The 6,000-nt window shown below is 40.4% G+C and overlaps 1 long non-coding RNA gene across 1 annotated transcript; it reads left to right on the top strand.

Moving 5' to 3' along the window:
- Window positions 1-669: 669 nt before the first annotated feature.
- LOC131002538 (uncharacterized) lies at window positions 670-4,603 on the top strand. Its single transcript, XR_009094336.1, has 3 exons — window positions 670-1,138; window positions 3,610-3,672; window positions 4,369-4,603. It is a non-coding gene; the product is annotated as an uncharacterized LOC131002538 (long non-coding RNA).
- Window positions 4,604-6,000: the final 1,397 nt, after the last annotated feature.

The following is a 6,000-nucleotide window of genomic DNA, read 5'->3' as shown; positions in this document are numbered from 1 at the left end:
ATGCAATGAAAACTTTAGCAAATCTTTGGCCATCTTTCGTTCAATTAAAAAAAAATGAGATATATGGAACATTAGCAAATTCTTGTGAAGGTTTGCTACTAACTTTCAGGTACAATATTTTGTTTTCTTAGCTTGCTGGTTTGTTCTCATATAACTAATTTATGCTTATTCTAACAGCAGTTGGATTTTCTGTTTCCAGCCATATTGGATCTTCTATTTTTCTCAATGTTAACAGATGATTTGTTAAATTATGATGTCATCAAGTATACTTGGTGTGCATAAAGGGAAATATAAGATTTGTAACAAAATATCTTGTGTGCATTACTGTAGTAGCCCGCTCTTTTATTTATGATTAAAACTAGTAAATGCAATTTTTATAAATGAATCCAGTTTATGGATCTGATTTTTTTTTTATCAGAAACGGAGTTATTATTTTAGCTTTATACTTTTATAACGTATAAAAAAAAACGCGACGGATTATTGAGCCATTCAATAATTATTATTTCCAAGTTGTAACTGACTTAGCAAAGTCATGTTATTTATTAATCGAAAAACAGAAGCAGTTATATTTATTAGTGCATAGAAGTCGAGGAATTATTTCGACTGCAACGCAGATTAAATCTACGGATTTAATCTAAGTTAAATTACAGTTTATTAAGTTAGCAGGAAAGGAAAAAGATATCAAGCAAGATACAGAAATGAGATGATTGAAAATCGAAGCCAATATTTTATTACAGTATTAGCATCACCAAGGCATGAGGATATACTTCATTTATTCATCAATCTCATTCTCATACTTTACAAACTCTTACAACCAATTTTCGTTCATACCTTCCAATTACACCACAATAAATTGGCATTTGCATAAAGAAGAAAATAGAAAGAAGAATAAGAAAAGGGAAAAGGAAAAGGTGTGTCCACCAAGCTTTGCTCTCCACCAAGCTTTGCACTCCACCAACTCCCTTCCCCACCACCACACGCAAGAATGCATTAACATTCCCTTATACCTGCAGCAATGTTATAACAGAGAATTTCTTGCATAGTCGAACACCATCACAAACATCAATTTACAGCAACTCACTCCCATCCATCATCTGGAGAAATCAACAACAAAAGCCACCAACAACAAGCATAGAAGGTATATACTAAGCTCAGCTCCAGTTCATACATCATATCATCAAGCATATGTTTAAAAGGAAATACATAGTATACAGGTGTGTATATATATGCATAGATGAATAATATATGCACATATAGACTTAGCAGAGTCACACGTTCTGTAATACAGCATAAACCATGACTTTTACAGTAAGAATTTTCTTACGACACAAAGCAAAACAACACTTAGTGTAAACTCCAGCATAAGCATAAGCAAAGTATGAAAACCCAAGATTTCATAAGATAGAATGAACTTAGACAATCTAGTAACCTGTCGAGTTTTATCCTTGCCGCGTGTTGCCGTTCAATCTAGGGTTTGGGGTAGAGCGCGGCAACAATAAGCGGAACGAGTTCTGTTCCGATGGGCAGAGTGCATCGACCGAAGCGTCCGCTCGCTGGAACTCAAGGGCTAAGGCAGCATGCTACCTCCAGTCCGGAGACCCGACGCTGACGACGATCGCTCGCCGGATTCAGACGATGATGGCGGCACCTGATGGTTGGTCGCTGTGGCCGAAGGAGAAGAGGGGAGGGGTGGATTTCCGATCTGGACTTTGGGGGCTGAGAGAGAGTGAGATCTGATTGTGTCGCTGGTCGTCGGAGGGAGAGATGGCGGCGATGGCGGCGGTCCGGCTGACTGCTGCTGTCGGCTGGAGCAGAGGGGGCCAAGTCCGGCGGCTGCCTCGCCGGAGGTAGCCCCAGCGACCGTGAACACGATGAGAGAGAGAGAGCAGGGAGAGAGGGAGAACAGCCCGACGCAGCCACGAACGAGACGCAACCGCTCTGTTCGACCGGTACCGAGCTCGGCAACGGCGACATTCCAGATTCTAGGGCTCGATTGGGTTCTGCGGATGGACGAAGAAGCAGACCGATACCTGGATTCCGAGCGGCGGCTGCTCGCCGGCGGTTGGGACGGCCAGAGCAGCGGCAGACGAAGCCCAGCGGCGCAACGATTCCGCCTGAATCGAGAGAAACTAGGGCTTGATTCCTGTTCTCGATTGGACATGCTGCGCCGATTCCTGAGCTGTGTGTTCTCGATTCCGTCTGACATGTGTGGAGGAAAAGAAAGCGGCGCCGGAGTTTCAGAGCTGTGGAGGCGCGACCAGTCGCCGGAGCCGTTCGCGGCAGGAGGGCGCAGAGAGCGAGAGAGAGTGGGCGGATCTTTCAACTGAGAGAGAGAGAGAGTGGCAAAATGTTACGGGAGAAAGAAGATAGAAAAGGGTGGTGTTGGGCCATTACACTGGGCCGAGTTATTTCTTTATTTTGGGCCGAGTATTGGGCCGATTTTTAAATGGAATTTGGGCCTCTTCATTTATTTTAATTGGGCCTTTATCTTTTAAAAGATTGGGCTTGTGTTTAAATGGTATTGGGCTTTGAGTAATGGGCCGATTTTATTAAATGCTTGGGCTTGGTTTAATTTTAAGATATGGGCTTTTCTTTTATTTATTTATTTGGACCTCATAATTTTAATTATTTTGGGCCATTTTCCTTCAAATGCTGATTGGGCTCGATTTATTTTAAAAAGAATTGGGCCTTTATCTATATTATTTGGGCCGAATTATTTGAGCTTGGGTTTGTTTTATTCTTAAGGAATTGAGCTTCCAATTTAATTGATTGGACTTTCAATTAAATTCGAACTGAGCCAGTCTTTTATTTAATTGGCCCTTCTGATTATTTCTATTGGGCTCGATTTAATTAAGGAGTTGGGCTGATGCATATTTTATGATGGGCTATTATTCTAGTCCCATTTATATTTCGTTGGGCCAGTTTAATTCATCATTTTGGCCGATTAAATTGCCTTTTTGGGTTAAGATTAATTCTTTTCAGTCCACATTAATTATTATTTGGACCCCTATTTTAATTGTTTTGGGTCGAAGACTTTTTAAGTTGGGCTTTAATTCTTTTAAAGCTTGAGCTGAAGTTACTCCTTTGAGCTAAGCCTAGCAGTATCAATTTTTGATGGAGCCCAATTATTTATCAGTAATGAGCCGCCCAGTTTATTAATTAATGTTTTTGGACTTCCGACTTTAAAGCAAGCCATTATTGTTTATTTCATTTAAGCCACTGGTTTATTTAATTAATTGGCTACTCTCTTTTGAGCCTATTAATTATTTGAGGTTACGCTAGTAATGATGCTTCTATCGAAAAGCCCGATAATTTCTACAAGGTCACACCTCGTTTAAAGCTGAGTTAGTCCTTTTTCAATCAAGTACAAATGCGAGGTTTATTTCACGACTAGAATATTCCGATGAGGAAGGAAGAATCACAGTTTTATTCGACCGCGCTAGACGAGAATTAGCTAAATCTATTAACGAGGATTAATAGTAGAATTCCCGATTATCGCTCAGAGTATTAGTTCATGCATACCAGATTCATGCATAGTTAAATTACGTTTTCTCATTAATTAAGAATTTTCCTCGAGGCAATGTCTTATTTTATATTCTCGTGATTAAGGTCAAGCGCGAGAGTAAGAACTACACAAGGAGTTAGAGTACCTTAGCAAAACTTTGCTATCAGGTGGGCAATTCCTTACGCGTAAATAAAATGCTATGCAAATGTTATGCTTTAAAATGCAAATTGGATCTTCAAGTATGGTATGCTTTATTACGCTTAAATGAGTTAAGCTTTATTATGCTGCACGTTAAATGATTTACGCTATGCTGTTTATACTATTTACGCCCTATGTAATTTACGCTTGATTACACTTATTTACGCTTGAATGCTTTACGCTGATAAGTTTATGCTTATGTTTGATGCTTGCGTCTGTTGGGGGAGGCCTCCCTCAACAGTACGATGCCGTGTCCGTTGAGGAGGGCCTTCCTCACGGCGCGATGCCTGTGTCCGCTGAGAGAGGCCTCTCTCGCGGCGCGATGCCAGTATGCCAGTATGCCAGTGTTACAGCGTCTATTGGGGGAGGCCTCCCTCAATAGTACGATGCCGTGACCGCTGAGGGAGGCCCCCTCTCACGGTGTGATGCCCGTGTTCGTTGGGGAAGGCCTTCTCCACGACACGATGCGTGTTTATGATTGTTAATGATGAAGAATGCCCTTATGCTATTTATGAATTTGGAAATGTTTAATGAGCAAAGGATATGAAAGAAACTCATGCCTCTTATGCGATATTGTGAAATTGTTAATGATGTTATGTTATATGCTTGGCAACTGCCCACTAAGTACTCTTGTACTTAGCCCTTCGATGTTTATGTTTGTGCAGGTTGAGCTGTGATGGGCGATGAAGTGTTGTTGCTGAGTGGAGTTTTTGTCGAACTTAAAGTAGGCTCAGAAAGGGTACATGTCTTCATACATGTATCTCAGTTATGCATTCCGCTGTAAACACTGATTATTTCAGTTACGCCTTCCGTTGCAAACTCTGATAATATTTTAGCCAAGCCCCTAACGATGCCTTTTTCCTTTTAAGGAATATAACGCGTATACAAGTTCTTTGAGTACCCTTTTTATGCGAACTATGCCTTTTTCCTTTTAAGGAATATAACACGTATACAAGTTCTTTGAGTACCCTTTTTATGCGACCTATGCCTTTTTCCTTTTTAAGGAATATTTCACGCGTATTCAAGTCCTTTGAGTATTCTTTTATGCGCCCCTTTCTCAACCCGCTTCTTAATTTCCCTTCCCCAGTCATGGTTTTCCCGGATTAATTATCCTTAATTAAGGCCGGTCGTGACAGAGTGGTATCAGAGCAGTTCGTTTGCTCTGAGCCTAAGAGTTTATTTAAGCCAAACTTAGAATGGATCACTAAAGTGTCTAGATTTCAATCGACAAAGCTCAGCACTTCATCGCATCACACTCAACGAAGCAGAATGGTAAGCTATTTCAAGTTTTGAGTTAATGTTTACAAAAAGTGAGAACTATCGTAATAACAAAGTGAGTAACTGTCAATAGCTTTGTTATGTTGTTATTGAATGAAATGATTTACGCAAGCGCGATTAAGTATGCCTATGGAATGAATCCATATGAACATAGAGCTATTAAGTTATGAGATCACCACTACTACAGAACATAGAAGCAAACATAGAAGAAATTAGATTGTATCTTTTGGTGGCTATAGTGAAGGCAGCAAGATAAGTGATGCGTATAGAATAATTTTTAAGCTCATGATTTTATAGCCGCTATAAATCTCCATGACTTATGCCTAAGTATCCAATTTAGATGATGAGATATTATATGTTTAAGAATTGATATGACTCATGGATATGAGATGCTAAGGACCCTTAGAGCTTACTACATCAATGTTGTCATTAGAGTTATGACTTGTTTACAAGTTATAATAAGTTAACATGTACAAGAATTCTTTTGAGGCTTGTATTAGATTATACTAGAGTGTACTAATTGACACATCCCTGCTATCAGAATGCCGCCTAAGAGAGGACGCCATGCGAGAAACAATAACAATCGCAGAAACCGTAACGCTGTACCCGAAGAACCACAAGATGCTCGAGGACATAACCCATCCCCTCCGCCCCCGACTAGGAGAGTCGAAGAACTCTTTTTAAGGCAAAATCCACCTACGTTTGACGGAACAAGTGAACCAGCTGAAGCTGAGATTTGGGTGCGTGCAATGGAGCGCATATTCAACTTTCTACGTTGTACTGATGAGGAGCGCCTATCTTGCGTCTCATTCCAGCTAACAGGATCGGCTGACTTCTGGTGGGAAGCACGACGAAAAATTCTGACACCTGAACAATAGGCAAGTTATACTTGGGAAGATTTTAAGACAGGATTATATGATAAATATATTCCGAAAAGCTATAGGAAGAAGAAAGAAGCTGAGTTCTACGAGTTGAAGCAAGGAAAGAAATCTGTGATTGAATACGACAAGGAATTCTGC

The sequence above is a fragment of the Salvia miltiorrhiza genome, unplaced genomic scaffold (assembly GCF_028751815.1).
Source record: "Salvia miltiorrhiza cultivar Shanhuang (shh) unplaced genomic scaffold, IMPLAD_Smil_shh fragScaff_scaffold_143_1, whole genome shotgun sequence".
Lineage (NCBI taxonomy): Eukaryota > Viridiplantae > Streptophyta > Magnoliopsida > Lamiales > Lamiaceae > Salvia > Salvia miltiorrhiza.
The sequence above is the reverse complement of the archived record's forward strand: the minus strand, read 5'-3'. Positions and strand labels throughout refer to the sequence as shown.